Raw genomic sequence first — 9,743 nt, 5'->3', positions numbered from 1 at the left:
TTTAGGGAAAAATCATAAAATCAAGGAATTTTCATAATTTGAGAAGGAATAATAAAATAATGGGACGTGAGGTGTGGGACCGGCCACGGCCAAGGCAAGAACGGCCGGCCGGCGGTCCCGCGACACCTTTCCCTAATTTTATTATTTTTTGATAAAATCATGTGATTTAGATAAAAATACATGAAGTTAGGTAATTTTCATGATGTTAGGGAAAATTCATAAAATCGAGGAATTTTCATAATTTGAGAAGGAATAATAAAATAATGGGACGTGAGGTGTGGGACCGTCCAAGGCCAAGGCATGGCCGGCTGGTGCTCGGTCCCGCAACACCTTTCCCTAATTTTATTATTTTTGATAAAATCATGTGATTTAGATAAAAATACATGAAATTAAGTAATTTTCATGATTTTAGGGAAAATTCATAAAATCAAGGAATTTTCATAATTTGAGAGAAATAATAAAATAATGGAGACGTGAGGTGTGGGATCGGCCACAACCAAGGCATGGCCGGCTGGTTCTCGGTCCCGCGACACCTTTCCCTAATTTTATTATTTTTTGATAAAATCATGTGATTTAGATAATTTCTTTGAAATAAAGAAAATTTGCTCGAACGAGAGGATTTTCATGAGATCGTGAAAATAGTAAAAATATGGTAAAATATAAAATTGGGCGCGGGACTAGTCACGACATGACTGGCCGGCTGGTGAGCCCTAGCGGTTTTGTTTAATATTTTATTATTATTATTTTCCCTTCCTATTTTGCATAGGTTCCTCGTTCGTTCGTATTTTTAAAATGCTCGTTCGTGCATTCAAAATGCTGGTATGTGCATTATCTGCTAATTACACTTGCACCATTTTTGTCAGGGCTTATTCGATGCTCAAATGGCTGTTCCGTTGAATATTTATTACTAACCTGTGGAATTCTGCTGGGAAGAACCACAGATTGAAGTAACGAAATATAACGAGGAATCGTAGAACATTGCTGAATATTCAGGCGATTAATTGACGACTCGTAGAATATTGCTGGATATTCAGACGATTTTAAGATAATTAATTGCTGGCTCTATACTAGAAGGGCTTCCTGTCTAGGAACATTAATTATCTGAGGGTTGAGCAATATGAACTTGCTGGAGTGTCATATTCCTATTGCATAGTCGGGGAAATTCTGGTTACATCCCGAAGACGTTGCTTCTCTATACTAGCAGACATGCTGTCTAGGAGCCGCCCAATCTTTCGATTCTATACAGTATGAGATGTGTCGTGGCCTCAGCCGAGAGACTGCACATCTTCATCTTCTCTGAGAGACTTTCTCCATCAGAGGTGGCACGAGCTTTCATGCATAGAGACATGAGTCTCGATACTCATCCGACTGCCGGATCCGGAGTAATTACTGAAATTGCTCAGTATTCATGAGATGTGCCGTGGCCTCAGCTGAGACACTACACATCTACACGTACTCTGAGAGACATCCTTCTCAGTCAGAAATTTATGACATGAGCTTTCATGCTTTAATGAGAGACATGAGTCTCAATACTCATCCGGTTGCCGAATCTGGAGTATAGTTTTACAATTTTATCCTTTGTCGAAAATCCACCATCTACACTATGTTACTTCAACTGACATCATTCATTCAAAAACTTATCATATTCGCTTTGTTTATGGAGAACCTAATAGTAATCTAAGACCTTCCTTCTGGGAACAACAATGCCAACTAACTAATGCTCCCATAGATGAGCCTGTTTTCTTCATTGGTGATTTTAACACCCTTTTAGGAACAGAAGATAAAAATGGTGGCCTTGAAGTGAATGATTATGATTTTGAACATCTTATAAATTTCTGCTATGTTTTCAACCTGCATGATCCTAGTTTTTCTGGTCCAAGATTCACTTGGTCCAATATGCAACAAGGTCCTGATTTAATTCTTGAAAGGCTTGACAGGTGTTTTTTAAACCAAATTGCTGAAGATCTTTGTCCTAAATTTTGTGTTAATAATCTCCCTAGGGACTCTTATGATCATTTCCCCATGCATATAGGATTTAACTATGAGGATAATTTCATGCCTAGACCTTTCCACTTCATGGCTATGTGGATTGAGGATCCCACCTGCAGAGACATTATAGCAAATTCTTGGTCTGTTAATGTTATAGGATTGCCTGCCTATAAACTAAGAGCTAAGCTTCTTAGTACTAAAAAAAGCCTTAGAGATTGAAACAAATCTTCCTTTGGTAATATTCAAACTGATATATATATACCATTAGGAAAGACTTGTTAGATTTACAGATTTCTGATCCTACTGATACTACTACTTCTGCTAGACTTAAAGCCAGACTAGAATACCTTTATACTCTGGAAGAACTCTACTGGAAAGATAAGTCTAGAGAGGTATGGCTTATGGAAGGGGACAGAAACACACCCTACTTTCATAGAGTCACTCTCTTCAGGAGAAAGAGAAATGCTATCAGTTGGATCAAGGATTCCTCCAATACTATTCTAACTGATAGGGATAGTATTGGAAATTCTTTCATAGATTATTTCAAAAATCTCTACTCTTCTCAGCCACATCAATTTCAAGATGAAATTTTGAATGATCTGTCTGTTAAATTTTCTGCTGAGGATAATGATATCCTTAATCTACCCCTTACTGCAGAGGAAATAAAAAATGTTGTCTTCCAAATGGGAGGAAAAAAAGCCACTGGACCAGATGGTTTCACAGGCTTATTCTACCAAAAAAATTGGGATATTGTTGGAGAAGCTGTTGTTGATATGACCCAAACCTGTTTCAGAACAGGGAATATTGCAAGAGTTTTCAATCATACCAATATTGCTCTTATCCCTAAAGTCCCTTTAGCAGAGTTGGTCAATCAATATAGACCCACAAGACTATGTAACTTCATTTAAAAAATCCTTTCTAAAACTCTATCCAACATATTAAAACCTTTTATGAATAATATCATATCCCAAAACCAAAGTGCCTTCATTCCAAAGAGGAGTATTTCTGATAATATTCTTCTAGCAAATGAAGCCATATATTCTGTTAATCATAATGGCAAAGTTGAGGGTTCTGCTGCTATCAAACTTGACATGTCTAAAGCTTATGATAAATTGGAGTGGTATTTTCTTGAAAAAGTTTTGAGAAAAATGGGGTTAGCTGAAAATTGGATAGAACTCATAAATCAATGTGTCTCTACTGTCTCCTATTCTGTTCTTTTAAATGGTAGCCCTACTGGTTTTTTCCAACCTGAAAGAGGTCTAAGACAAGGGGATCCCCTATCCCTTTACCTCTATATTATCTGTGCTGAGGCTCTTTCCTCTTATATAGATAATCTTCAAAGAAATGGTACTCTGAGGGGTATCAAAGTTTGTAAAAATGCCCCTGAGATGACTCATTTACTTTTTGCTGATGACTCTCTTCTGTTCACTACTGCTACCACAGAAAACTTCACTGCCATAAAAAACTATCTTCAAAAGTACTGCTTAGCTTATGGGAAAGAAATTAATTTTGATAAGTCTGGTATTTCATTCAGTAGAAGAATCCCTGAACATAGGAAGGCCCTTTTGGCTAACACTCTGGAGATTCAAACCAGAGATTTAGGAGAAAAATATCTTGGGACTCCAACTGTTTTTAAAGCTTCTAAAATCCAAACCCATATGGGTATTCTCCAAGCTGTGGATGCCAGAATCACTGTCTGGCTTCATAAGATAAGAAGCTTCACCTTTTGGGTTGGGATATTCTTTGCTCCCCTAAGTCTGAAGGTGGTTTGGGATTCAGAAAAGCTGAAATAAACAATCTTGCTATGTTAGCTAGGAATGTCTGGAAAATTATTGAAAATCCTGATTGCATGTTAGCCAAGATTTTAAAAGCTAGATATTTCCCTAGAACTGATTTTTTGAATGCTAAGTGTCCTGATAAGTGTCCCTGGACCTGGAAATGCTTACATGCTATAAAGGAGATGATAAAACCTTTTATTTTCTGGATTGTTGGTGATGGGAAGTTTATTGACCCTTAGTGCGATAAATGGATTCCATCTTTGGGCTCTGTTACCCCTAACCCTCTTACCCCTCCTGACCCTAGTATTAAAGTCGACTATTTCATTGATGATAATACTAGAACCTGGAATGTTTCTAGACTCTCTACTCATTTTGATGATGCTTCTGTTCAGAAGATTGTCACTATTCCCTTAAGCCAGCTTTGCACTCCTGATAGGAGGGCTGGGGATTTCTCAAAGAATGATAAATTTTCTTCAAAATCTTCCTATCTGGGACTCAGAGGCATTAAACCCTCTCCCTGTAAAACTCTTTGGTTGCATATTTGGAAAATTAGAGTTCCTTACAGAATTCAGTTATTCCTATGGAAAGCTGCGAAAAATGCTTTACATGCTAGAACTGTCCTTCAGGCTAGAATGCCTATGCATTCTGTTGAATGTCCTAGGTGTAAGGATCCTCATGAAAACATAATGCATACTTTGGTTCTGTTCCCTTTTGCTTCTAAGGTCTGGTTTTTGTCCAGTTTTTGCATAAACACTTCTTTCTTTTCTCAAAAAAACTTTCATCAGTGGCTCATGTTCTGACTTCTGGATCAAAACTCTAGATTGCCTGATGATTCTCAAAGTCTTTTTGTTGCCATCCTGTGGTCTCTTTGGACTAGTAGAAACAATTTGGTTTTTCAAAATGTGTCTGAAAATCATACTTCTGTCTTTGAAAGAGCTAGAGCTATGCTTTTCACTAGGAAATTTACTACTGTATCTACCCCTACTACCCCTACTGCTCTAAGTCACAAATGGATGCCCCCTTTGTTTGGATGGATAAAATGTAATACAGATGGAGCCTTCGATGACATTACTGGAGATAATGGTGCAGGTTATGTGATGAGAGACTTCTCAAGTAAAGCCTATTTCTGTGATGCTATGGTATTTGAAGTTTCATCTGCAGAAGAAGCGGAAGCCAGAGCTATCTGGGGAGTTCTTAAGAAAGCAATTGAACAAAAGATGACTCGTATAATCATAGAAAGTGATGCTAAAAAGCTGGTGGAGCGATTTTCTTCTGGTTTTTTTGATGGTGATCTTAGGACAGATGCCATATTCAAAGACATTAAGCTGTTTTCTTCTAAGCTGTCTGCTTGTATTTTTAGTTTTCAACCTAGAATCTGTAATTCTGTTACTCATGAGTTAGCTCAATGGGCAAAACGTAAGAAAGCTTTTATGTACTGGTCTGTGCCTCCTGCTTGGCTTGCACCAACAGTTGAGGGAAACTATTAGCCTTTTTGAAGACCGTTGATTATAAAAAAAAAAAAAAAAGAAAAAAAATTCCACGTAGGATTTGTAGCACCCACTCTCGGAGATGTTGTTAGTTTCTTAATTCTTTCTCGCGGAACATTATCTTCTTCTCCTCTCTCTTTTTTCGATTTTCTTCCCCTTCTAAACCTAAGCCGCTACCCTTCTAAACCTAAATCGAATCGAAAACCAGGTTCTGAGAAATCAAAATCCATCTCTCCTGAACCCTAACCTGATAAATCTAAACCCCCATCTCTCCAAAATGCTATCTTGTTTTCTTGTTTTTACTCTTCAAAACCCTAGTCGAGATTTTCGAATTCAAAACAAGTTTTCAGAAATCAAAAATTTATCTCTCCTAAATTCGAATCTCATCAATCGAAACCCTTAGAAATAAGTTAGATCCGAGATTTGTGGTTTTTCTCATGGTTAGAAAGTTCGAATGGAGGATTTTAGATCTGAGAATTGTAAAAATGGTGGTTCGTCGTTATCAAAGAGTTGGAGTTGGCGATCCTGAATTACAAAGAAATAAAAGAGTTGCTAGTTTTAAAGTTTATGCTGCTTAAGGAAAGATGAAAGGGTCTTTCAGAAGGTACTCCGTCCATTATTTGATTTATTCGATGTGTATGTGTGTGTATGGTGTTCAATTTTTTTCTGTACCGTTAAATGATTCTGTAAGGTGTGCAGGGTAAATTTTTTGTAGCCATAGATCTATTACGTTTTCAGATTTGTTTTTATTTTTTTCCTTCTTATTATCGTTTAAATCCTTATGAAAAAATCCTGATTGTTTCTTAATCAAGAGATAATTTCAATTCTTAGCTTTTTATAAATGAGGTCATTTATATAATACGTTTCTTAGGTTTAATGATTTTATTTTACTTAGGGTTCTCTTCTTTTATGTAATCTAGAAGCTTAATAGCAAGGGATTGCGTTGGCGGCTAACCATGTGAAATACATCCTTATATACAGGATTGCATAGGAGGATGGTTTGAAAGCTTCTCGTCTCGGCATAGTCACATATAATGCAAGGTACGTTTCTTATTCCAACTGGACATTAGCTTAGCTGCGACAAAGGCTCATTGTTGACTGAATTTTTCTTTTTGTTAATTCACAAGTGTTCGCCACAGTGATGAGTACAACACTGGGATTGAGTACACCTGTAGATGAGCGTCATACTAGCTATCAATGCATGGTTAGGCGGGCGGGGGAAAGCTAATGGTGTCACATATGAGTCACTACTTCCGCAGTTTATGTTCACCTCCTGGAGATTGAATGATTATTCCACTTCCTCCGCCATACGATCCACATGGAGGATACCCCGTGCCTCCACTAGCAATGACTGCACCATCCCCTCTACCACCACACGATGGGTATGCACCTGTCCAGGTGATAGTATAATCTAATTATCACCTCCATCAATCAAGGGGCGCTTGCTGTTTCGATTTATTTATTTTACTTTTTATGTTTTCAAACCACATATCAATTTTTCAGAAGCTATGTTTCTCTTTTGCTAAACTATAATTTCCAGTAGCATTGAAGCTCCTTTAGGAAGTGGTATATCAATTATTTGCTCTCGCTTCCATCGAAAAGTTTCTGTTTTTTACCTCTAAATAGAATCTGAAAATTGTCATTTACTTTTGATGCCTACATTTTGCCAGTTTTCTTTGTTCAAATTGATTGCGTATTCGCATATAGCACAAGGTGGAGTTCCTAGTCTCAGCTACACTCTTCTATGTTAATCATTTGAATAAAACAATTAGACACAAATTAAGTTGCAATAAGATTTTTTTTTTAGCCCCCCTATCATGAAATGCTGGTTCCGCCACTGATTGTGAATGTTTTTTGTTTTTTAGGATGATGGCGAAGAATACAAATTTTGGGGAGAAGGCATTGGAACCACAAGTGCTTGTAATGTTTTTTTTTTATTGAGTAGAAATGTAATGGAGAACTGAGACCACTTTATCAGAAAAGAAATGAGATTGTCCAAACAATTCCCAACTTCTGGTTATTAGCGGGTAGTAATTTAACCATCCTCCCTTGCTCGAAGAGTTTGTTTTTCACATATGCAATTCATGTTTTCAATCATTGACAGTTACTATCTTCCCAAACTGGAGATACACATGCATCTTAAATTCTTTCTTTGCTACTCCTTGGTGACTACTTACTAACATTGCTTAATACTTCCAATTCTTGTTTTGCTTAACCTGTCCGATTTCTATTGTTTTCTAATCAAACTAGTTTTGTATGGTGTGCAGTTCTTTCTCCATTCCTTTAAAGAGCAATTACAGCAGCGCGTTCGTGTTCATGCAGTGGCGTGTTGGCAGCTTGAGCAATCTCTCCAAAGTCTAACAGGTATCTTGTAGTTTTCTATAAGATCCATTTCAAGTATTTCTTCTTGTAGTTTTCCTGAGATACATCAGCGAAGACCGTATTCTCCCTTGTTCTGCTAGTATATAAAATTAGTAGTTACACGTATATTCAAGATCTGCATCTTTAAGGGTAGCTGCTCATATGAAAAAACTTAAAATTTATTTGCATAATTTCTTCTCATTCTCTTTCCTACATTCATTTCAGCACATGTTTAAGATGGAGCAGGAAGAGTACAGCAAGGAAAAAATTTACCGGAGCAACATTGAGTTCATTGACAAACAAAATGTCTTGTATTTGACTGAAAAGGTACTTCTCCTTTATATTAACAATTCCTAGGTGGATGTCTCAGAAATCAAAATCCATTTTAACTTTTATGACCATGCTTCTTTTTTCCTGTCGTTATGTGGGAATTCTCCATGTTATGAATCGCCGTGTTCACCTAATACACCACCCGCACCAGTTACTTCAATCTTTATTGTAATGTTCTTCTATTTGCAGCATAAATTATTATATGCTAGTTAACCTCTTACCTTATACTAGTGTACTTACATTTGCAGAAACCAAACCAAATCAATTGCTCTATTTGCTGGACATCAATGATTATGTGCCAGTTCTTGTTCTAAAGTAGGCAGCATATATATGCATCCTGGTTGGATAGTTTTTCAGGTATTTTATTCAGCAATCAATCTTAAGAATTTAATGTTTTTTTCTAGGTTGTTCGAGTGGATGTCGCACTGATAATTCACTGTTACTTCTGTTAAATTGCGTTCTCACATCATGCTGTTCATTTTGCATTCCGTGCTTGTAATTTTGCTTTGATGGCATATTACTATAAATTTCAGATGGCAGGAGCGAACAATTTAACTGTTGGATGTCTTCCGAGCATCAATCTCGCGTCACGTTGTTCAACCTGTTTCCCGCTGTCTTGTCATCCTACTGTAAGATTCTGGTTGAGAAGGATTCAAAGACGTAGTTGTTTATGAAGCTTAGTAATGTTAATGATGGATCATTACATCCTGTCCGTTCTGCCAAGTGCAGAAAAAGAACTAGGTTTGCTACTAATGAATCCCTGCTCTAATACCTTGTTCGGGATGAAATTTCATTGCGCAAGTTCATACTGTTGTAGAAGTTTTAAGGATGACTGATTGTCTTATCCAATAAGGGTAATAATATATTTGTAATAATGGAAATTCGTAAATACCAATACAGATTTTGTAAATTATTCTTTTTAATCTGATAATATATTTTGCAACTTATATAGGTGTTGCTTAAATTACTTTATACGTTGCATTAGATCGAATTAAAGCAACGGGATGAAGCAACGTTTCGTACGTTGCTTTAATTAATTTAAGCAACTTTTATAAACGTTCCTAAAGTTTGTGACGCCATGTGGGCAACGTACATAAACGTTGCTTAAATTGTTAGCAACGTTATAAACGTGGTAAATTCGTGTGGTTGGTGTAGTACAATCAGTAAATCAACTAGACCAGTGGCCGAGTGTCAATCAAGTCCTATCCAACAAACAAGGTTGGATTTGTCAATTGTGGTTGAACAAGGCACAACCTTTGATATTTCAATTATATGAACAAATACAATACGGAAAAGAAATAACACAGACACCAGAAATTTTGTTAACGAGGAAACCTTAAATGCAGAAAAACCCCGTGACCTAGTCCATATTTGAACACCATACTGTATTAAGCCGCTACAGACTCTAGCCTACTACAAGTTAACTTCAGACTAGAATGTAGTTGAGCCCTAACCAAGTCTCACAACGATTAAAGTACAGTCGCGTTCCTTACGTCTCTTGAATCTCAGCAGGACTCTCCGAACTGGATTCCTTTAGATGATCTTACCCACAACTAAAAGTTGCTACGACCCAAAGTCGAAGACTTATAAAAAAATCTGTCTCCCATAGATATGTCTATTCTGGTTTTGTTTCCGTCTTTAGATAAATCAAGGTGAACAGGAAACTCAACTAATAATCCGGTCTTATATTCTCGAATAGCAGCATAGAAATATTAGCTACCTCACAATAACCTAACTGATTAACATAAGAAGTTACTGCGGATTCACAAGAGTGTGAGATGAAAAACTGTTGCGATCA

At 36.8% G+C, this 9,743-nt stretch overlaps 1 long non-coding RNA gene across 6 annotated transcripts; it reads left to right on the top strand.

Moving 5' to 3' along the window:
* Nucleotides 1–5,371: 5,371 nt before the first annotated feature.
* On the top strand, nucleotides 5,372–8,873 carry LOC113358276. Of its 6 annotated transcripts, none has more exons than XR_003364397.1 (8): nucleotides 5,372–5,858; nucleotides 6,236–6,295; nucleotides 6,382–6,652; nucleotides 7,120–7,281; nucleotides 7,522–7,618; nucleotides 7,841–7,942; nucleotides 8,194–8,302; nucleotides 8,479–8,873. It is a non-coding gene; the product is annotated as an uncharacterized LOC113358276 (long non-coding RNA). The 6 variants fall into 6 exon arrangements; XR_003364398.1 differs by having other exon boundaries at nucleotides 7,120–7,419; XR_003364395.1 differs by having other exon boundaries at nucleotides 6,394–6,652; nucleotides 7,120–7,618.
* The last annotated feature ends 870 nt before the right edge of the window (nucleotides 8,874–9,743 follow it).

This window comes from Papaver somniferum, chromosome 3, assembly GCF_003573695.1.
Source record: "Papaver somniferum cultivar HN1 chromosome 3, ASM357369v1, whole genome shotgun sequence".
In the NCBI taxonomy this organism is placed as follows: Eukaryota; Viridiplantae; Streptophyta; class Magnoliopsida; order Ranunculales; family Papaveraceae; genus Papaver; species Papaver somniferum.
Note: the sequence above shows the minus strand (reverse complement) of the source record. Positions and strands in the feature narration are given on the sequence as shown.